Source organism: Marmota marmota, unplaced genomic scaffold (genome assembly GCF_001458135.2).
Source record: "Marmota marmota marmota unplaced genomic scaffold, marMar, whole genome shotgun sequence".
Lineage (NCBI taxonomy): Eukaryota > Metazoa > Chordata > Mammalia > Rodentia > Sciuridae > Marmota > Marmota marmota.
The window spans coordinates 57,291,914-57,315,121 of NW_025999968.1; the positions used below are offsets into that span (position 1 = coordinate 57,291,914).

Genomic DNA, 23,208 nt, shown 5'->3' on the forward strand with positions numbered 1-23,208 from the left:
CTCCCAGGCAACACTGACTGCGAGGTTTCTGTAGCAGTCAAGGGTTAAAGGCCAAGAGGCCAACAGCTCCACTCCTCATGAAACCCGCAGGCGGGGAGCCGTCGTGGATGGCAGGCAGCCTGGGCAAGGCACACCGAGGGAAGGGGCTGGAGGGAGCCCGTTGCGTGGTTTAGAGTCCTGCCCCAGACGCGCCCTTTGTGTGGGCCCTGCACCTCCCCTGCACCTCCCCTGCACCCGCCCTGCCTACCCTCTCCTCCTGGGGTCCTCTTGGCCTTCAGGATCCCCCCCTCTGGCGTCTGAAGCTTCCTGTCCTGTCTACACTCTTTGATCTTGGATGATGTCCCTCACACACGATTTCACAGGTGGCTGACTGTCTCCAGCCCCAACCTCACTCCTCATCTCCAGACCCGGCGTTCCCCTGCCCCCTGGGTCAGGATGGCCTACATTCCCGACACATCCAGCATCTGTCCCCCCAGACCTCTTCCTCACCCAGGTTCCCGATTTCCCTGGACAGAATTCTCTCCCTGGCCCCCGTGTCCGGTTCCTTAACACACACGATCCATCAGACATCTGAGTGCTTCCGGCATCTCGGCTTCTCTCCCTCATTGCCATCACCCTGGCCCGTGTCACCCTCGCCTCCAGTCTTGATGGCAGGCACCCCTGCCTCCAGCCTCCCCACACTCCGCTGGGCTCTGCCCCCGTCATTGGAGTGACCTTTGAACAAAGCAGTTCTGATCATAAACATACCCGTCTTGAGCATTGCAGGGACTTCCTTTTGTTTTTAGAGTGAAATCCAAAATTCTGACAGCATTCCCTGGGGTCCCTGCTCCCCTGCTGGGCTGGTTCCTTCCCCCACCTCCTCACACCTGGCTGAGTTTTAGCTCAGGGGTTATTTGCTGATCTCCATGCTGGGTCAGGTTTCCCTCTCTGACACGCCCACTGCATGTGACCTCCCTCTGTGTCATGGCTATCACCATGTTTGTAATTCTTTATAGAACACCTGGATTCTTGCTGGGTGCCATCCCAGAGACTCAGGAGGTCAGCCCGGACAACTTATTGAAGGGTGTAGTTGAGTGGTAGAAAGTCTCTGTGTTCCATGCCCAGTACTGAGAGAAAAAAAAAAAAAAAAAAGCCTGTATGTCCTGATGGACCACAAGCTCTGACAATGGGCACCCCATCTCTCCTGCAGAATGGTGTCTGTGGTGGGACATGGGGAGTCTCAAGAAGGACTGAAGGCTCCCTAGTAGTGCATGAAAATTACAGAGTGTAGCCAGTACCTCTCACACCCCTAACCCTTACAGTGACATAAATCTAGGTGGAGAGACAATGGAAAACACGATGGATAGTGAGAAGCTTTATGTGAACAAGGACAAGGTGAGCAGCCCAGAGGTGAGCAGCCATGGGGTCCTCTCTGGGCTGGGGCTGGCTGGGGTGGCCTCGTGAGAAGGAAGGAGCCCTTGAGGGGGACAAGGGAGGGGGGGTGAGGGGTCAGGAGGGCAGTGCAGGTTAGCAGAGCCCACGTGTGTCTCGGAGTCTCCATCTGCCGTTTGCCATCAAGCCCTAGACCAAGGTGATGCTGTTTAGAAGGTCCCCTTCCTCGGGACCTAACTCTCTAGCCCACCTATTGCTGCAAACTTGCGTTCAGGCAATTATTGGGAAAGGTGAAAACAGACGGGGTCCCCTGAAGGTAACATGGCTCCGGAGTTTAAATTTTTACTGATTTGTGTTCAATTTGCCAAAGAATATAAAGCCATTGATGCCTATGAAAACAACACTTAGTTCCCCAAACTGAGATGCGTCTGCCTTGTAAGATGCATGTCCAACGCCCGATTTAGAAACTGGGTAATTTGCTCATGGAAAGGACCAAAATGTGTGAACCCGCCCCCCAACCCGACTTCCCTTTGGGGCTGTGAATCTGCCCGATATTCCAGGAGTCGGGAACATGCACTAGAAACCAAGCAGAGCCTGGCCGGGCCATACGTCACTTTTACTGTCTTTTCATAATTGTTTATGTTTTCATTCATTCTGCACCTTGGGAGCCATTTTTGATCAGTCTGCAGAGTGATAAACTTTCCCTGTTCTCCGAGGACCAGTTTGTCCTCCGCCTTGTTAATAGCCTGTCGAAAAGAAATGCCCCGAGTATGTTTTAAACTCCCAAAGTTAATGGCATGAGGGTTAAACAATTGTCAAATTTCCCACCCTCTCTCCTCGCCTCAAAGTCATTTTCAGGAAGATTCAAAAGTGTCCTTCCCATGGGGAAGGAGGGCTGGTGGGCAAGGGAAGGAGAAGTCAGGGAGAGGGCATCGATGCCAAGAAACAAGGGTTTTTCTTTGGAAAATAGACTTTAAAGGATTTTTAATCAAAAGCAGCGGATCTTCAAAAACAAACAAGACCTGTACAGTCTGATTCACAAATTCAGTGCCAATGTCTTAGTCCATTTCTGTTGCTACGACAGAATACCTGAGAGTAGGTGATTCATAATGAAAATAGGTTTATTTAGCTCATGGTTCTGGAGGCTGGGAAGTCCAAGAACATGGTGCTGGTATCTGCTGGTTTTCTGGTGAGAACCTCATGCTGCTTCAATGCATGGCGGAAAGCAGAAGGGCAGGCAGGTGCGTGCAGATGAGAGGAAATTCCCTAGGCTGAATTCCCTGGGTGACTAACCCATTTCCCACATGAGGGCTCCACTCCCATGACCCCAGCGCCTCCCGGCAGGCTCCCCCTCTCAACACTGCAGCTTTGAGGAATGACAATTTCAACACATGGATTTTGCGGGGAACATACTCAAACCACAGAAGCCAGAAGCAATACAGAAAGACACATTGATAAAAGCACTGGCATCGGCCTATGGACTGTCTAATAAACGTGATCTTAACGTGAAATATTGGGCAAAATTGAAAAAAAAATCATAGTAAGCGTTTGCCTGAGAGTTTCCACGCTGCCCTGGTCCTGTGGTGACTGTGACGGGCATCTTGTCATCAGCCAAGACACCGCTGCTCCTTTGGCAGCCACTGGATAGAAAACATTATGCAGAGGGTCACTCTTCATGACAAACGTAATGAGCTGCAGGCCTTTCTAGAACTTCCTCGCTCCAACTGACTCTTTCGTACGGTCAGGACTGACCTGTGATGTCCGAGTGTCTAGCAAAGCACACGGCCTTTCCTGTGACACACGGGGAGCTGTTCCCCAGCTAACGGGGGACTGTTGATGACATGAGAGTAGAGGCTTCTTAAGCCTCTACTAAGGAACCTGTAATCTGTCTTAAAACTTGGAATCTTTCTTGATCTGTCAAAAATTTGGTGTTGTTTGTAGAGCACGAGACGAGCCCTCTGAATCAGCACATTCTCAGAAATGTGTGCGCGGTGCTGTCAGAAACGAGAGTGTCCTCTCCTCTAAAGCCAGGTCTGAAGATTTGATTTAAAGCACATGTATTAACTGATCCCTACATTCCTCATCCCAAACCATTTATGGTGAAAAAATAGGAGCACTTGGCATTTCAAATATATATATTTTTAATATATGGAGTGAGAATCAAATATTTCCAGGAAAAACTCTGTGTGGCGGCCTAAACCTCTGCCATACATTGTCCATTGGTTCATGAGTCACCACAGGTGTCCACGTTCTGCCTGGACATTAGTTTCCAGTGGTAGCAGGAGTGTCCTGTCAATATGTATCCACACCTCCAGGTTGCTGTGGCCCCGGGCAATGATATTCATATCACATCCGGTATTCGCTTCCGACTCGGCCTTTTAGAGACAAGGAAGAACGGAATGTCAGCACCGTGTTCCTCCTTGGGCGAATCTCTGTCCTCTCCTCTCCTGGGAGGGGGGTCCAGCACGTTCCAGCTCCAGCGACCAGTGTGCCGAGAGAGGCTTGGCAGAGGGCTGGAGACAGCAGGAACACAGGTACCAGAACTCTGGGTCACAACGTTTTTACAGTGAGTTCAAGTTCAACAGCAGCACTTCTGCAGTCCTGCAGTAGATCGTGAGCATGGAGCAGATTGAAGGGCAGGGATGGGACCCTTTCATCTGTTCCAGATCAAGAGAGATGCGTCATAGATGAGCTAAGACAGCAATTTAAGAGCTAGCACAGTTCTGAGCAATCGACCTGTTCTTAATGACGTCACAAATTAGGCACAGGCCACTATCGTTATCCGCATCGTAGTTTGAAGGTGCTGGTTCAGTTCTTATTAGCTCATTCCTGGGATCCCATGAGTGTTTGATCTTTCTCCGGTGACCCATTAGATGTAAAGATCTGGCTTTACATGGGTGTCTGTGAGTAGGATTGGGCTGGGGTGGGAGCAGAAATGTCTTGGCTCTAGGTTTATGGATTAGTCATATCTCTTATTTTCTGTATTCTCATCCTTCGATATCCGGGGTGGTCCCAATGGCACGGTGCTACCTCTCTCTCTTCTCAAGGGCTTCGTTTTCTGATCTGTTGTCCTTACTGTGTTCAAGTGTTCTATTCACGCAGGTTAGCAGTGGACACAGGCGTTCCGGTCTATGTGGCCTGCACGCTCCAGCCTGCAGGGTGCACCAAACCCTGGCCAAGATGTCCTCAGGTGCGCCTGCTCTTGCCCAGGTTTTCTCCAGTCCTCGTAGGGCAGTGGCAGTCTATGGAGATTCTCCAGGGCTTCCCATGTCTGATTGACGTGGTTCCCCTGTTTGCCCTCAACTGTTGGCTCTCAGCTCTGCTTTTTAAATTAAAAAAAAAAAAATTTTGTAGTTGTAGATGGACAGCATTATGTCATTTTATTTGTTTATTTTTGTATGTGGTGCTGAGGATCAAACCCAGGGCCTCACACATGCCAGGCAAGCACTTTGCCACTGAGAGCACAACCCTAGCCCCTCAGGTCTGCTTTTTAATAAGCAACAGAATAGACTTGGTGCTTTGCTTTGCTTTTTGCTGGATCATTTTATAGCCTCTTTCTTTGGCTAGATGTTTGGTGTTTAGAGAAGAGTCTTCACCTGATTTTTTTTTTTTTTAGTTAAATACTTGACTAAGCAGTGACAATGATTCTCAGGATGGAGGTGGTATCTTTCAAGTGCGATTCTAAGGTTTTTATTAACTATCTGACTAGGGACCTCTCTCTACCTCATTATTGTAGGACTCTTATAAGAAGTTTGGATTTTGCAAAAGTGACACTGTTCTTCTAACAGGAAGAAATGTTTGGTGAGTCAGAGAGAAAACCTAGTGGCTTGGTTTTTCCTAGAGACTAGCTATCCAGTGAATGCTTGTAAGGATTGCATGTCTTCAAACCCCTGCAAGATGCTTTAGAATGTTTCCAGGACTCAAGGTGGGTATGAAAACAAAACATGCCTTTTCTACTGATTTCTCTGGACCTGGCAAATTAAAGGCTGTCCTCACCTGTGGGCATGACCAAGTGTCTTCCAATGTCTAAGGCAATTTCAGGCCTGTCTGCAGATGATGTGGCTTTGTTCCTGCCTAGAGTTTAGATAAGCCTGGCACATTTTGGTCCCATGTGGAATGTTGGACACCCATTCCCTCCGCCCATTCCCTTGAGCTTTTTGCCTGCCGCATGGTGGGCGTGGACAGGAGGAGGCAGGATGGAATTGTTCTGAGTGGGTTTACACATAGGCTACCCCTGGGCTGAATTCTAGTTTGATCTCCAAATGGCTGCATGACCTGTAACAAGTTAATTCATTTCCCTGAGCCTCAGTTTCCCATAAAAGAGGAACAATAGTACCTACCAGGGGGCTGTGAGGTGTACTAGACAGGATGTGCGTGCACCTCACCTGGCGCACAGTGGGGCAACCTCTGCATGCTGTGCTTCTCATATGCCACCAGCCCCCCCTCCCCGCCCCCCAGGGAAATCTTCCTCCACATGTGGAAGTTCTTCCAGGAGTCCTACCTCATCCATGGTCTGCCCCACTCACTGGGTCTGTCCTTAGGCCTCCTGGTACTTTTCCCTGACCGTTTTTTTTTTCTTGGTTTTATTTATACTGCTATCAAGAGTTTGGGTGCAAGTTTTCCCTCCCTGCCTAGGCTGTAGACCCTGGGGTTCGGTCAGTCAGTAGGCTTTGCACGTTTCTGGACATCCACCTTCATCCTCTAGCAGATCACCACAGTGGATTTTGCATCTTTTGCATACCACAAGCTCGAAAAATACCTGGTTAAAATACCTTAATGATGATACTTGGCAACAACTCAAGAGTGGGACACTGAATGGATTCCATCGGCCCTACATGAATCTCTTTCTATTTTGAAGTGTATCATAAATCAGGTGCTAGGGATGTAACCATTCAGTCATTCAGCAAGTAGTAGTACCTACTGTATGCGTCAGCCCTGGGCTAGTTAAGGGACAGAAGAATGAAATAGGTTCCCTTCTGTTCAAACTGTGGCTGGCGGGAGGGTGAGCAACAGACATTACCAGGGTGTAACAACTACAGTGGGTTTCGTGAAAGGTTCGGAGGACTTCAGAAACACGTAGGGAGGGACTCGGCATCACCCGACGAGTAGGGAAGGCTGTCTTGATGTCACTGCTGCTCAGGCTGTTATCCAGGTGAGGGGGTGGGGAGGCCAGGGTGTTGTTAGACCAGGGGGACCCAGGCCCTGCGTGGGAGGTGATAGGGGCCATCATGGCGTGAGACAGTAATGACGTGCTGACAGTAATGAAAAGGGAGTTTAAGAGACTGAGGGGCAGAGGCACACACAACGGTTGGTGGGCTGTGCCTACAAACTCCGTCTTTTCCCTACAAGCAGTAGGAAGCCACTGGAGAGTTTTGGGAGGAAGCAGACGGGATTCTGCGTTTTGAAAGGTGGTTTGGAACTGCAGTGTCCACAGTGGGCTGGAGTAGAGTGGGGCGGTGAGAGGCCTTCATGCTGGTCAGGGCCAGGGCTGGAGTGGTCACGGAGAGGAGGGAGGGGATCCACCACAGCCAGGGGTGAGCGCTGGGCTGCAAACAGGGTGGGCTACATGCAGGCACCTGGGTGTCTCCAGGGTTTCCGGAGCAACTGGGGGCGGTACACCAGCAGGAACTCCGAGGGGGGACTGGACGGGGGACTGGCTTATAGGAGCTGTGAGCTCAGCTGGGACACGCTGAGACGCTGGGCCCTGACACCCTCGCTCTAGGGGGAGTGGCCCAGGGGGTGCTGGTGAAGCAGCTGCAGCTGCAGCAGGTCTGGATCAGGGGTGCACTGGGGGGGTCCTGGGCTAAGTGCGGGAGGGAACGGGACCTGGAGGAGTGAGGGAGGAAAGGCCTGTGGGACGAACCTGAGGAGGGAGCAGAAGAAAACCCCGGAAGGGTCCCTGTCGCAGGAGCCAGGGAGGAGAGCAGCCCGCGCGGGAAGGGGCCCGTTGGAAAGTGCTGGAAGGACAAGTGAAATGAAGACCAGAACAGCTTATTGGACCTGAAGACAGAGGTCACTGGTAAGCTGGGAAGATGTCCAGTTGGGCAGAAATCACAGGATGCTTTGAGGCGTGAGTGGCCAGAAGAAGAGCAAGGAAAAGACTACATGTTTCCAAAGACTGTTCTGGTAGGTGTGAGAGCCGCGGTGGGAAGGGAACTGGGAGGCCAAGGACAACTTTGTTTGGCTTCGCTGTGTTTTAATGACAGAGACTCCTGCACGGTGACATGGTGACATATCGACGCCAGGATTCCTTGTTAAGAGAGAGGTGGAACCTCGGGAAGAATCAGGGGTGACTTACAGTGTCCTAGTGTGTGTGTGGCTGTTCCGGGCACACACACTAGGACACTGTGTGTCCTTTCCAGGACTAAGAGGGTCTCCAGGGTCCAGGACTTTCAGTGCTGAGACCTAGACAGACGTGGACCAACTGGGAGGCTGGGTCCCCCTCGTTTACAGACAGCAGAGAGCGAGTGGGAGCTGGCTTCGCAGTGGGAGGGCACCTGCTCTCCATGAGGGAAGGAAAGGATGGACCCAGATGGAGGAGGTCTGTGGGATCGTTTGATCTGGAACCACAGGTGGGCTGGGATCCCCACAGACACGTTCAGTTCCCTTTGTGAAGCAGGAGTAAGGGCGTTGGCTGAGAGGGGACAGGTGGAGAAGGTTCAAAGCCCTCCTGGTGGAGCCCAGGCCAGCGGGCGGTCTGGAGACCTACACTTGTGTTGCTGACAGTCCTGGGCGGGGGCCTTGGTGGGTTCACATGGTGCTGGTCTGCGCATGGTTGTGGGATAAAGCAGCAGAGGTCGGGGGCTCGGGTGCAGAGTGGAGGAGGCCAATGGCTGGCTCCTACCAGAGCTTACGTTGTCCCTGTGGTGTGATAATGGTGACAGCCAAACAAACGAATGAAAAGGGAGTTTAAGATACTGAGAGCTGAACTGCATCAATGGACTGTGGCTGGATAAATAAATGAAGAAAGGAAAGGAGGCAGTTTGGGAGTAAGGTCAGTGAAAACCACAGGAGTGTCTGGGGGGACAGAGCCCGCCAGGCTGCACCAGCAGGCTGGGACCTATCCATGTGTGTCCTCCTTATGGGACATATGACAAAAGAGGGGAGTGCCTGGGTTCTCCAGGAGGAAGTGGGGCGAGTGATCCATGACAGCAGCAAACTCTCAAGCTTGCTTGAGAAATGAAGCCCTTGTGTTTCAGTGCCTCAGGGAAGTCTCTGTGGTCAGCTGGCCTTGAGTCCAGGGTGGGTGATGTTGTAGGATTCCAGTTAATATTGGATGAATTTTCTCCTTTTGGAGTCTCTCCCCACCCGAATTCTAAGCCTACTCCTCATTTGGTATTCTAAGCAAAGAATTTTTTAATTATCCTGCCTTATTCTCCAAAGTAATATTTTTCATTCTTATCAGGCTGCACTGGGTAAGAATATATGACCTCATAGTCACCAAAACACTTCCCACAGAAACTTGGAGACTCATGGTCTTTGTTACCACAACTGCTGGAAAAATTAGGTAAAATACTGTATTTAGGGATTGGGGTGACAGCAGACATGAGACCGTCATCGAAGGAAAGCAACCTGGTGGAGATATAGGTGACGCCAAAACATTTTTGCTTCGACTGTGAATATGGCAAAGGTTAAATCCGGAAGGCAGAAGACTGGCCAGAGTAACAGAAGAGCTAAGAGGCTCGAATCTGTGGAGTGCAGTGAGGGGTGGGGCCGGATTTGGGTTCCTTTCCATTGTCCTAGCACCTTCCCAGTGCCTGGAAAGTAGGAGTGTTGGAGAGGATCCTCATTTCATCAACAAGTATACGCCTGAACTAATGAGCCCACTCTGTGCCCAATACTCTGTATCCACGATCTCTAATGCTCACAATAAATAAATAAATAAATAAACAAACAAACAAATAAATAAATAAAATAAAGGAGTGGAATTTTCCGATCAGGTTCTGAGCGGTGGCAGAGGGTGTCCAAGGGTCTCCTTGCCAGATTTCCTAACTCAGTCTCTTTAGCCTGCTCCAGACATGGTCAGGACCCCACACTGACTCTTGAGTCACATGGCATCCTGGGGTCTCTGCTGAACTGAGATTGCTTTACGCGGTGTGTTTTATAGTATGGAGTCATTTTACCCATTTCTTCTAGAGTTGTTATAACAAAGAATATGAGACTCCTACAGTGGGGCAGCACCTCCCCGTCAGAGGTTCCGGGCCGCAGTCTGACCTCAGAAAAGAAGCAAGACTGAGCCAGGAGGAGGCCCGGCTCCCGGGCCTGTTCTGACCCAGACAGATGTCCCTGCAGGCACGTGGGCATGGTCTCGCTGTCCCTCCGCCACACACAGGCACCCCAGACGGGAGGACGGTGCAGGCAACCCTGGCACTCCACCCCTTTGCCCTCTCAGTTTCTCTCTTTGCACCCCCACAGCCCCTGGGGGGCCCGCCCAGGACCCTCCGGGACTCAGGGATTTTGCTACGTGTCGGGTATCTTCATGGCGCCACTAGTGGGGGAAGGGCAGGTGCTGCGAGCACAGGTTACATGGATGGTAATGAGGAATGACACTTGACATAGCAGGCTTGGTTGTGCCCTTCCCAGGTCACACCCTGCTCTGCGGACTTGCGGCCTCTGTCTGTTCTCCTTGCCTGGGCATTCAGGATGGTGCGTACTCCTGGGGACTAGGATCTCAGCCACCTGCCCTGGTCCCTCTGCCCTGTGTTCAGGGTCCATGAAATCCTGAAGAATTCCTCGCTCAGAAGATACACCAGTGGTCTGTGCCTGCCAGCCTCAGACCCCACAGACAATAGGGGCTTCCCTTGATGCCCTACCAGCTCTCCTTTCTCCTGGGTTCTTTTGAGGGTTTGGTGCAGACCTGGGCTGACTCCAAGTGGTTGGTTTGTGGTACAAGAAGGTGAGCTCTGGCTTGGTGGCCCTCCACCAGGCTGGCCTGTGTCCCTGGAGCCTTTGAGGTGGGCTGCACAGTGGGGACACAGTTGGAGGAGCTCTGGACAGCTGGGGGTTGGCTTTGACTGAGGACGGCCCTCATGCTTGCTCTCCCCTTGCCTGCCCGGAGCTGGATGGTGGCCTGGTGGTCTGACCCTTGCTCTGGTTTTCTTCTAGGAAACTGCCAGGGCCTGAGATGGAGCAGGTAGCATGCACCTGGGGTCCACAGCCTCCTGTCTCCCTTCTCTCTCTCTCTCACTGCTGGAAGAGGCTGGGAAGACTGGGTGTTTCTCGTCCTTGGGCCCAATGAGTCTCCCCCAGCCCTGGGGTTGTCAGTGGTGCCTGTGCTTCTTCTTACCTAGAGAAGTCCCTGGGGCCACCAGTCATGGTGCCACCTGCTCTGCTTTGAAGGTGGAGGCGGTGGACAGAGGCTGCCTCTTGGAGTGAGGAGGGACTGTGTTCTCTGGCCCCGGCCCCCGTCCTGGCCGTCCTTTCTGGGGTAAGGAGTCTGAAGGTCCAAGAGGACCAGCCCATCTGGAAGCCAGGCCCCAGCCTCTGCTCATCCCCAGGTGATTCCTGGGACTCAGGAATATCTTCCCCAAGGTCCTGATCCAAGGCCCACACAGGCTGGACACCCCCTGGGTTAGGGGCATGCATGGAGCTCAGGCACGCCTGTTGGGATGAACCTCCACAGACCCTCAAGGACCCCCACTGGGAAAACTGGGGAGTTAGGGCAGGAGGGCCGAGGTGGGGTCCTATTTATGCTCTAGCTGTGGCCCCATAAACCTGGGAGGTTCTTCAGTATGGGGGGAGGGATCTAAGGTGGGTGGAACCTGCCTGCCATCCCCATGGGAACACTGGATCCACCTTCTCCTTCTCTTTTTCCTGTTTTGAAGGGACCAGGAGGACTTAGGGGGGATCTGCTGGGCTGACTATAACAAACAGAGGAGTAGCCCTGCCTCTCTGGACTTGGTGAAAAATCACTCCTTACATTTTGCCATATTGTTCCAGGTGAAAAGCTGGTTAAGTTTGAAGGTAGTGAAAAGGGAGTGTCAAAGGAAGTGGCAGTTTCTCTTTGCTGACCCGTGGAGGCCACCCCCAGGGTGGAAGGGTCTCTGCAGCGTGAAGTGAATTCTGGGGGCAAAGGATCTTGTAAGCCCTTACTGTGCCACATAGGGCTGGACTTAAACTTCTGGCCTCATTTTTGAGACTTGGAAGTTTTCTCTTAAAAACGAGGCTCCTGTTTCTGTGAATCTGTGCAGATCACTTTATCACTTGTGGAACTGAATTGCTTCAAACGTGGTGGGGGCAGGGACATAGCCGTCTGCAGTCAGGGCCCCAATTAGCTGATTTGCTAGTGGCTACCGCATGACTGAGACATCCATTTCAGAGATTAAGTGAAAAATAAAAAGCAAGATCTGGGCATCTGGAGCATATGGCAGGAATGCACAGTGTCTTAAATGGAGAGACGGAAGGACCTGGTCCCTGAAGACCAGCACGACATTGCCATTTAGTCAATCGGATGAGAAAACCGAGGTCTCTTGGAAATGCCCACCCTGCGCATGGCCTCCTCGGTCACATCTCTGCTGTGCTGCAGCCATTTAAAATTGGTCCTAAAATATCTGCAATGCAGAGCATTTGAGAAGGGCTTTTTGTTTGCTAGCAGGTTGCTGCAGGCGGCCCAGTCGTGCCTGCGCGCAACTTTCTGATGGATTTTAAAAGCTCTGCAGAAGTGGAGGGTGGTTGATAGAGAATTTTCTTTTCTATTTTTTTTTTTTTTGCTTGTTTGTGGAATGGGTGAAAAGAGAACATGTGCTCAAATACAGAGCACTTGCCCAAGCATCCAGTAAGCACCAGAGCTGGGACCTAGGGAGGGGATGCCAGGGCCTAGAGCATCCGCAGGGCAAAGTCCTGGTTCTTCTGGGTGGAAGGGGCTGCAGAGCCGTTCCCTCTATTCTCTTGCAGTTGGAGGAATCGAGACAGTGGCCACTGGCCCCGGCTGCTCAGCTGGGTGGTTGCAGAGCCCAGGGCGCATCTGGATCTTTGAATGCCCAGGCCCCTCCTCTTTCTATTCTGCTCCCCAAACATGAAGTCCCTGTCTGGAAATGCTGGCTCCCACACTACAAAACATAAAACTCCTTGTTCTCGCTCTCCAAATGATTAATTTGCTTTCAGTGTTTACATTAGCTGGAAACCCAGTTGAAAAGACGCCTAACTCATTTTTCAAATGAGGTGTTTTTAATGGTTTCCCAGCATCGAATGCTTTGCCGCTGTCAGGGCTGAACTTGCTCAGAGCTCGCTTCACCGACCTCCAGTGGTGCTCCCAGAGCTGCAGGAGATGCGTGCAGTCCCTGACTGTTTTTCCCCAGGCACTCCCGGGAACCACATGACGGATCAGACCACAGCGTTCCAGGAGAACAGTGGGTAACGCGGAGGCTGCGCTCCTGACTGTGAACAGAGCACCAAAGAAGTCCCAGATGTGGACCACAGGTGTGACGCGAGGGAGGGTGGACAACCCCGTGGGGCTCTGCCCCTGCTCCAGAGCCCTTGTTCCAAGTGGGGTGGGACAGAGACTGCCCCGTGTACACAGCAGATTCTTTGCACCCCGAGGGCTGCAGATGGTGTTAGTCCTTCTCGGGGTGGACCGGCAGGCCTGGGGTGTGGCCCAGAAGATGAGTGTGGAAAAGGGGAGACAGAGAGAAGGTAAAATGGGAAAGAGCAGAGGCTGAGGTGAGCCCTGGCAGGAGGGGCTGGTGCCCTGCCTGAGGGGGCTGGGAGTCTGGTGGGCCCAGGGCTGCAGCCTCAGCTTCTCACCTGTTGTGGACTCAGAGAAGATGATGTCCTATGACTCTGACCCCTTGCCTGGAACACAGACAGGGTCAGGGCACAGGGCTAGCTGGGGGGGATGACTCTCCCTAGTTTGCTGCTCCAGGATTCGGTCTTGATTCAAACGCTTTATAAAAGCTCTGTAGCGCACTCTTCTCCGGCAGTGTAGATCTCAGAAGAACCTGAAACACTGTGCCCCTTGGGGCTACTTAAAGCTCCAGCTCATTGGTGGAGTGGGAGGGAGAGGAAAGCCACCAGAAGTCAGGAGAGGAAATGTAGTCCAGAGAGCCACAGGAATGGGGGGTGGGGTGAGGCCACCTGGTGCAGGTGCAGGCCCTGAGCCCGCTTCCTGGTTCTGGCTTTGGTGGGGGGGTGGGTACAGGGCCTGCTGTCCCGGGAACCTTCCTCAGCATGTCCGCCTGCACACGCCCACAGCCCTCCTCGCCCTTTCGCTCACAATTGATTGACCTCCTTCCACTTGATCCAGAACAGCTGAGGCACCAGGTTCAATGTCCCAAAGTGCAGGAGCCTCCTGAGGCCAGGTGCAAGAAGGGAGGAGCCCCGGGGCTGTGGGTGCCCTTTCAGCTGGGTGCCACACCCTGGCTCTGGGACTCCCCTTTCTTCCACACTCTCCCCTAAATGGGAAGCATTAGATGTGGCGCAGACGCTGGAGGGGATGTTCTGAGTTCATCTGTGGTGAGAGTGGGCTGGAGAGGGGTTGCTGGGTTCTCTTTAAGGACTAGGCCTCTGCCATGGCCCTACTGTGGTCCCCAGGGCGTAGGGCTCCCAGGAGGACAGAACAAAGCCTCCTGCACATCAGCACCACTTGTCCCTGAGGGCGCCAAGCCCCTCTGTCTATCTGTGTGGGAATGTTTGGGACTGGGCGAGGCCTCGCTGGGAACTCGGCTGGCTCTGGAGCCCACCCTCTCCGGCTCGCCATCCACAGGAGTGGAAGGAGCTCATCGGTGAGTGTCCTGGCTGTGACCAGGGACCAGCGCCAGGGACATACAGATAGCCTTCGTGAAACCCACTGACCCTGGTGAGTCATCCCACTGGTGTCCTGTCTGTGCCTCTGTTGGGTAATTTACATGATTTTAAAGGAAAAGAGGGAAATTCCTACATCTAGGCAATCAGTTATAACACCCCTGAGAGAAGGTGACGAAATCCATCAACAAGACAGCAGTTCGGTTTCTTCGCACTGATTCATGCTTTACGGGGACACTTTCATTGTCTTTTGCCAAAATTGTTTGAATACGTAAACCCATATTCAACTTTTCCTTGATGAAACTCTATTGAAATTCATAACACTTTATTTTTATTTTTTTGGTATGTTTGGAAAATAGAAGGCCAAAAGAGGTACCTCTAACAGTAAGAGTCACATATAATTAATAGCTGTTTGATAAGCCTTGGTACCCCCTCCCGTTAGTGCAATTTCTTGGAACTAAAATGTGACTATTTATAAGGATTAGGGACAAGTTCTTTTATAAGTTGGGTGGTTTTCAATTATTTGCTTTCTACAAAACTGAAACCGACTCTTTTCAGCTTAGGGATCATTTAAAATCACTTTTCATGATGAACCAGTAAGTGATTTTTTAAAAAAAAAAAAAAGACTCCAAAGGAGGTCAAAGAACCCAGTGACACACTGTATCAATACTCACTCTCTTCCCTTCCTGTTTGTACAGGAACCACGTTGTCATTTTTTTTTTTTTGTATCTCAGCTAATAAAAGACTGGGATAAGGTAGTGTCCCCTGACTCAGGCCCCCAGGAAGTCATCAGGACCTCCAGCTATATGCCCAGAATGAGAAGTCCTATCCACATCCTTCAGAGAGAGATTGCCAATAAAAGTTTACTCTTTCTTCCTAACAATTATTTACCAACATTTGACATGGTTATGTTTTGATCATTTGTGTCCTGCTTATATTGTAATAACTGTATGCAAGAAAGCAATTTAATCGTTGCAGTCTTGTGATCAGAGGAAGTTTTAGGTATTTTAGATTCATAGACATATTCTTGTTGCAAAGAAGCCTGATAGCATAATTAAAAAGCAAGAAAGACTTGGGCTGGCATCACTAGTTCTCCAGCCAGGACTGAGAGGGCGCAGCCAGGTCTGGAAGCCTGAGTGGCCACTTGCCCAGGGGAACCCTGGACACTCTGCTGCCGAGGCTCCCTAGAGCCCTTCCTGTACCATAGGTGCCGAGGGAGTGCTGGCCACGTCTGTCAGGCGAGAGCTGGACTGAAGGTGGTGCTGGGCAGGGCTCTGCTGGTGCAGCCCACCAGGTCCAGGCCTGAGGGCTGTGGTCCCTGGGGAGGATCCTAGTCACTCCCGAGGTCAGCTGAATAAAGGCCCCCAAAGCTGCCATGTCCTGATCCCTGAAACCTGTGTCTCTTACTCTGCATGGCAAAAGAGACATGCAGAGGTGTCTAGGCCAAGGAACTTGAGATGGGGAGATGATCCTGGATTATTCTGGGGAGTCCTAGATGTAGTCACAAGGTCAGTATTAGAGGGAGGCAAGATGGTCAGAAGAAAAAGAGGGCGATGTGGTGATAGTCGAGGGAGACAGGAGGAAGAGACAGATATGGGTTTGAAAGCGGAGGAAGGCAGCCACAGGCCAAAGGACAGGTGGCCTCTGGCAGCCAAAAGAGCAAGGAAACAGAGGCTACCACTGAGCCTCCAGAGGAATAGGAACCACCCTCCAGCCCTGTAAGGCTTCTGTCTCCAGAACTGTAAGAGAAGACATTCCTGATGTTTTAAGCCACTGAGTTTGTGGTCACTTGTTACAGCAGCCAGAGGAAGCCAATACTGTCTGCACCCTCTACCCCGCTGTCTGTTTGGGGTCTCTGGCTCTGGGCCAATTCCCTTTGCTCCCTTCAGAGACAACTGTCCTAGCATTTCATTCTGCAGCTCAAGTCAATATTTAAACGTTGGGATGTTTTAACCTGAAGGAGGATCATAAAGCAGTCACCAGGAACCCTGGACAGAGAGGCGTTTGGGACGTCAGGGACCCTTGGTGCTGGCCTCATTGTGCCCCTACCCGGGGTCCCTCAGTGCTGTGAAGTGGGACTTGTCAAGCTCATTCTTTTGTCTAGAAGCAATGGACACAGCTTGGCTCACTCGACACAGTAAATAAAAAAGACCGGGCCACCCTGAGCTGGGCCGGGTAGATGTGAGCTGGAAGGAGGTTGATTTCCTGACTTTGAGGTCCCTGGAGGTGACTTCAGGGTGCTGCTTTAGGACACTGGGGGGCCACAGGGGTGAGGCTGTCTGCTGGGTGGCTTGGCTTGGACCTCACCTCTCTCTGCTCTGCTCAGGGGCTGAGGCCAGGCATGGGTGGCCCCCCCAACGCCCTGGGGAAGGCGGTGGGCTCAGGCCACTCCAGTCTGCAGCCACAGCAGAGATCTGCAGGAAGAGCACCTGTCTCCCAAACAGACGTGTCCTGAGACAGGGATCTAAGGTACAGAGAGGGAGACACGGGGTCTCGGAGAGAGAGCCCGGAGCCATGAAGAGGAGGAAAGCACAGCTGCAGATCTTGAGCAACAGGTCCTTGGCCCGAGGGAAACATGCAAGTGCAGGGAAAACGGGCGGGAAATCTGCAGCTCCTCCCTGGCTCCGCCTCCACTCGGGCCCCTGATCCGGCCCCACTGTAAACATGGGCCCCCAGCCCAAGGGAGGGCTGCGCACTGTCCAGACAGCCCCGTTCCCCTCCAACGAGTATCTTCTTTCCCATATAAACCGCCCGTGTCTCTGTGGGGCTCGGGCTGAACTTCTCTTCCATCGCTGACGCCAAGAACCCCCGCTGGTCCTGAGGCCAGATCCCCCTCTCCTCTGGGAACTCCTTGGACCCTTCTCCAGAGACATCTCTTCCCCTGGGACAATCTGGGGCTGTGTTTGCAACACTGTCACCATCGGAGCTGCCACCTGGGACCTGCAGTGGGAGGCGGGGGCCCTGCCCAGCCCTCTGATGTGCCTCTGTCCTGTACCTTTGCAAAACTTCCTCCACTGGAAACAGAGCGAGGTCCCAGTGTCACGGCCTGTTGTTAAGACTGGACAAGAGAGGGCCCACCGTGGTATCAGGCTGAGCAGGACGCACCAGCTTTGCGGTTACCAGTTCCTCCCCAGCCCGAGTGCTCCCTGGCTTGCAGGTGCTCTCTCTCCAGGGAAGGACAGGGTGGGTGGTGTAAGGACACATGAGAAGAGGGCAGAAGTAAAGGCGGATGGGGCCCAGGTCTCAGGCAGGCTGGGCTTCCCGGGCTTGGCTGGGAGGGGAGGGGAGAGAGGGAGGAGGAGCAGGGGACACCCCCGAGGAGAGCTTGTCCCACCCTGCATGGGAACCCGGATGCTAGGAGAGTTGTGACTGTTTTCCAAAATTCCCTCAGCTATCAGTTAGCACATTGGTTCCTGGCACAACACGCCAAGCCTCCTGGTGATTCTGGGTATTATGAACGCAAAGGTCGGGGGAAACAGGACCACACAGTGCCCTGCAGCTCTTCCCACCTCCGCACCTCCCGGAGCTGGTGGGCGGGAGCCTGAGGTCTGTCTGCGTGTGCCTGGACACACGAGGGTGTGGGGGAGTGCGTGCATTTGTGGAATGATGCGGAGATAAAAGATGATGCCTTAGGCCCTTCCATGATGCTGAAGCGGTTGCCTGGAGATTACCATAAGGACATGTACGGGGACCTGGGCTGTGCACACGGAGGCAGAGCCGGAGCAACATGGCTACAGTGGTGTTGGTGTCCAGGACAGAGGCCGGCCCAGGACTCACCACACCCAGTGCCTGGCTATGGATGGATGCTCTCGTGTGACCTGGTATCTGGAAGGGGCCTCTCTGGGACAGTTGGAATTTCACCCTCAAAGGACAAAGGTATCATATCCCTGTCCTGAGAAGCTTGGGATCACACCTGAAACTGGAACAGGTGCCTCCAAATACTTATGGGACGGACCACTTCCCAGGATGCTCGTTTTCCTGCTGATTTCCTGCTGACTTTCCATTGGGGGATTTATTCTTCTTCTCCTTTTTTTTTTTTCTTTTTAAATGAGTGAAATTCACAAAGCATAAAATTAAACATTTCAAAACAAACAAGTCAGGGTGTTCAATAATCCACCATGAACAATTACCAGCTCTTTCTAGTTCCAAACGCGTTCATGCATTAGGCAGCCACCCCTCCCCACTTTTCCTTCTCAGCCCTTGGCAACCACCAACCTGTTTTCTGTCTCTAGGAATCTACCTATTCTATATATTTAATTTAAATGAAATCATGCAATTTTCCACCTTTTGTGACTGGTTTCTTTTATCTAGCGTAATGTTTTTAAAGCACATCCACACGGGGCGTGATCAGCATGTCATTCCTTTTCATAGCTGAATAGCACTCCTTTTATGTTTTGGCATTATGGTATTATGGTACTATGATGACCGATCCTACAAACATTTGTGCATGGGTAATTAAACACCTGTCTTTAATTCTTTAGTTAGATACCTAGGAGTGGAATAATTGGGTCATATGCTAATTCTGTGTTTATCTTTTTTGCCACACCATTTTCTACAGGGCTGCACCATTTTACATTTCTACCACAATGTAGGACAGCTTTAATTTTTTCACACCCTCATCACCCTCGTCAATACTTGTTCTTCTCTGTGTGTTTTTTTTTTTTTTTTTTAAATAAAATCATTATTATAGGCATTCTGGAGTGAATATAGAAGTATTTAATTCTGATTTTTATTTGAATTTTCCCCAGTGACCAGTGATGGTCAGCCCTTTTCAGGCTATTTGTGGGTTATGTGTATGTCTTCTTTGGAGAAATGTCTATTCAAGTTCTTTACCTATTTTTAAAATGAATGTTTTGTCTTGTTGCATTGAAAAAGGTCTTTATATATTCTGGATGCTGGGTCCTTACCTGATAGATAACTGAAAACATTTCCTTCCCTTCTCTATGCCGTCTTTCACATTCTTAATAGTGCCCTTTGATGCACAAAGAATGTTGATTCTGATGAAGTCAGATTGACCCATTTCTTCATTTGTTGTTATTATTTTGGTGTCATATCTGAAAATTCATTGCCAAATCCAAAGATTTGCCTCTATGTTTTCTTCTAAGAGTTTTATAGTTTCAGCTCTTTGATGCATGTTGAGTCAATTTTTATATATGCATGAGATAGGGTTCAACATATTCTTCTGCAGGTGGATATTGTGTTCCCGAACCATTTGTTGAAGAAATGGTCTTGACACCCTTGTCACAAATCCATTGGCCAGGTGGTGGGTGTACTTCTGGCCTGTCTGTCCCATTCCATTGGTTTATATGTCCATCTTTGGGCCAGTTCAATTTGATCACTGCTTTGATCACCATAGTCTGCAGTAGGTTTTGAAATTAGAGAGTGTGACTCTTCCAACTTGGTTCCTTTTCAGCATTGTTTGGCTATTTGCAATTCCAATTTGGCAACTTGCAGTTTGTCATGGTCTGGCTCTGGAATTCCCCAAAAGTCTCACGTGTTGGAGGCCTGGTCCCCATGCAGCAGTTCCAGAGGTGGGGCTTTTGGATCACGGGGACTCTGACTTCATCAGAGGATTAATCCGTGGAGAGCTGAATGGACTACCTGGAGGTGGTGGACACTGTAGGCTGTGGGGCATGGCTGGAGGAACTAGGTCCCTGGGGTGGACCCCGAGGGCATATTCTTGTCCCCAACCCCTTCCTCTCTGTCACTCTCTGCGTCCAAGCTTCATGAGCTGACAGCTTCCCTCTGCCATGCTCCCCTGCCAGGCTGTTCTGTCCACTCAGGCCAGAGCAACGCCGCTGGCCAGCCAGGGCTGCAGCCAAAACAGTCCGTTATTTGTCCCAGCGATGAGAAGCTGAGGAACTCCACATGAAGTTGAGAAGACGTGGCCTTCCCAGGGCTACAGGAGGGGCCATTGGAATTCTGGCAGGTATTGCACCTAAGATTACCTGGGTGGTATTGCCACCTGAACATGTGAAGTCTTCCCTGCTATGAGCACAGGATGTCATCCCATTTATTCAGATCTTTAACAGCTTTGAGTAACACCTTACAGTTTTCTGGTTATGAGCGACTCACGTCCTAGATATTTCTCTTCTCTTGGATGCTATGGTCAAGGGAACTGTTTCCTCAATTTACTTTTCGGGTTGTTCATTGCTAGTGTTTTGTGACACTGTGAAAAATATATATATATATATATATACACACACACACACACACACACACCTTGGAATCCCTGAAGTAGTGAGTGTCTTTTGTATGTTAAGGAGGTGACAGTCAGCCTTTGTTGCTCGCCTGAAAGACCAAGGCAGGAGGAGAAGGTTGGGACTTTGAGCCCCTTCCCCTGGAGGGAGAGGGACTGAAGGTTCAGTTGATCACCTGTGCTCGGTGACGTAATCAGTCATGTTGACAAATGAAGTTTCCATAAAAACCCAAAAGGATGCAGTTCCGGAGCCTTCTGTGTAGCTGAACATGGGGGTTCCTGAGGGTGGTGGTGGGGGGCATGGGGCTCCATGCCCCTGCTCCCTCTTCCTGTCCTGCTGTCATCTGTACCCTCCATAATACCCTCTATAATAAAAGGGTGGACAGATGTAGTGCTTCCCTGAGTTCTGTGAGCCCCTCTAGCAAACTAGTCAAACCCAAGGAAGGGGCTGTGGGAACCCCAACTTACAGCCAGTTAGAGAAGCACAGGCCACCACCTGTGCTTGGGTGTTCTCATGGGACTGAGCCCTTAACACGGAGGCTGGGACATTACCTCCAGGTGGGCAGTGTCAGCATGAACTTCATTCAAGGGTGCCAGTGGGTGTCCACAATCTGAGCCCCACATCTGGGCCACCAGAGTGCTCTGTGCCACGAGGGTGAAGCAGGAGCAGCCCAGTCTGTTACTTCCTGTTCCTTATGAGCAGGAACACAACGGATTTTGGTACCTTCATCTTGTATCCTGCAACTTAACTGTCTTTACTTGTTGGCTCTGGTAGCATCTTTGTGATCCTTTGGGATTTTCTGCAGACAGAGCCAGTTTTACTTCTTCCTCCCCAGTCGGGATACCTTTCATTTCTTCCCTTGTTGGTTGCTCCAGAGGGAATTTCCTGCAGACCTCCTCTCTGCCTGGGGTTTAGGTGGGCTTGACCCTGCTCTGCCTTCAGTCAACAGAGCCCATCTGCTTGCCCCCAGCCATGGGGTCAGGATGGCATTCTACCTACTTGAGCTTCTTGGGAGGAAGGTTCTGGAAAGATGATACCTCTTCCTCCCCAGGGAAATTTGAAGTCTGGAATTGTGGGGGCCACTTCCTCCACCACAAGAGAAGTCACAAGGGTGGTGATGCAGGAGGGCAGAGCCAGAGACTTACGGGGACCGAGCAGGGACCGTGGTCACTATGCGTCTCTGGCACCAGTGGCCTCTGAAACCCTCCCCTTGGCATTTTTGATTTGATTTTTTTTTTTTCCTTTTGCATACATCAGTTTAGGTTCGCTATGATTTAAGGTTTTTGCTTAAATTGTTTTAGAAGTTCCAGGGCACATTGTGTATCCTTAGCTTAGTTTAAATTTGCCTGTTCTGGTTGTTTCCCTCACATTTTTTACCTAGTCAAAAAGCTAATAAAGATGTGGTACAGGTGCAAGGAGATTCTTTTAAATGAGATAAAAGCCTCTTTTTTTAAAAATTATCTTTTTATAATGTATTTTTTTTTTTCAAAATAGTTTTAAAGACCTGTGTTCATTCTTCGATGTGAAATGAGAAAAAAGAAATAAAGAAGAAGGATTGAGGGGAAGGGGGGACAGGTGAGATGGGGGAGATGAGGAAACGGGGTGAGGGAAGGAGAAAGAGGAAGGGGCCCTAGTTGGCCTCTAATGTGCCTCCCCCAGTGGGCTGGCCCCAGGGGCTGCTGGGAGGAGGGTGTCCCCCCCCCTCCTCTCCTGAGCAGCCTCACTACTGGGAGGTTCCGGTGTCCTTGGGTGCAGCTCCCCTGGGCCAGGCTGTCTCTGTCCCCTGAGGTCAGTGGGCAGCTGACATGCCTCCTCCTCCACCCCTGCTTTTCCCAGGGGCTGGCTCCTGGGAGCTCATCCAGCCTCCCCCCGGAGTTGCAGCTCTCTGGTTGGGTCCACCTCCTCACTGCACAGAAGAGACGCAGTGCAGGACACAAGGACACAGAGCTGCATCAGGCGGGAGGACACGGACACTGATGTGCATACTAGCCAGACAGAGGGTGTGTCTGATTTTAGAGGTGTGTTCCGAATTAGAGGGGGTGCAGAACAGGGAGGGATAAGCTCGAAGCCAGCCAGTTCACAGAAGATGGGCTGGCCTTGAAGGAGTGATAGGAGCTTATCAGGTGGACCATGGAGGAAGAAGACAAGAGGAGCTTGCCGGGACTCATCCTGTGGCCACGTGGGAGAACCCGGAGGAGTGTTGGAAGGGAAGATGGTGAGGGCAGGGGAGCCCTGCTCTTCCCTGGGGTTCACCTGTCTGCTCTCCTGTGTGATGTTCAGCGTGTGGTTCTCCTCAGTGTTAGCACATCACATCCACGTGAAATCCATGCTCCACACCAGGCCAGACAGTACAGACAGGTCACTCTGGGGTGTAGTGCCAGGAGAACCAGCTTCTCCCTGCCTCACGCCCCCAACTGTGGACTTGGGGTCTCATCAGCCTCCCTCTCACTTTCAGCCCAACCCGCCCCTCCCGTCACCTTTCACCTTTATAACAGCACCCCGTCCCCACCAGCTAGCCACGCCTAGGGTGATCAACTTGTTCCAGTTTGCCTAGACTTTCCCACATTCAGCATGCCATGTCCCGCCTCCTGGAAACCCTCCACCCCAGGCGGACCAGGACTCGCTAGCCCACGGGTGGCTTCTGCCATGCTCTCAGGCTGGGCCCAGCATGGTGCCCTCCACGCTCCTCTTCAGAGGCAAAGCTGCGTTCTTACAGGGGCCTAGGAAGCCCCCCTGGTCTGGAGCCCACTGCCCTCTGCTCTGCCCATCCGGCTTCTCACCCACTGGGCTCCAGCCACGTGGGCCCCTTTGTGTCTGTGCAAGCTGCTGTTCACTGTGGGGCCTCTGCACCCATGTCCTGGCTGCTTGGCTCACAGCCTCATTGGGGGGGGGGGGCTAA

General features: G+C 51.6%; 1 protein-coding gene across 1 annotated transcript in view; it reads right to left on the reverse strand.

Moving 5' to 3' along the window:
* The window catches only part of Kcnj6 (potassium inwardly rectifying channel subfamily J member 6), a 186,726-nt gene that overhangs the window by 19,479 nt on the left and 144,039 nt on the right, over positions 1-23,208 (reverse strand). The gene's annotated exons all lie outside the window — the stretch shown is intronic.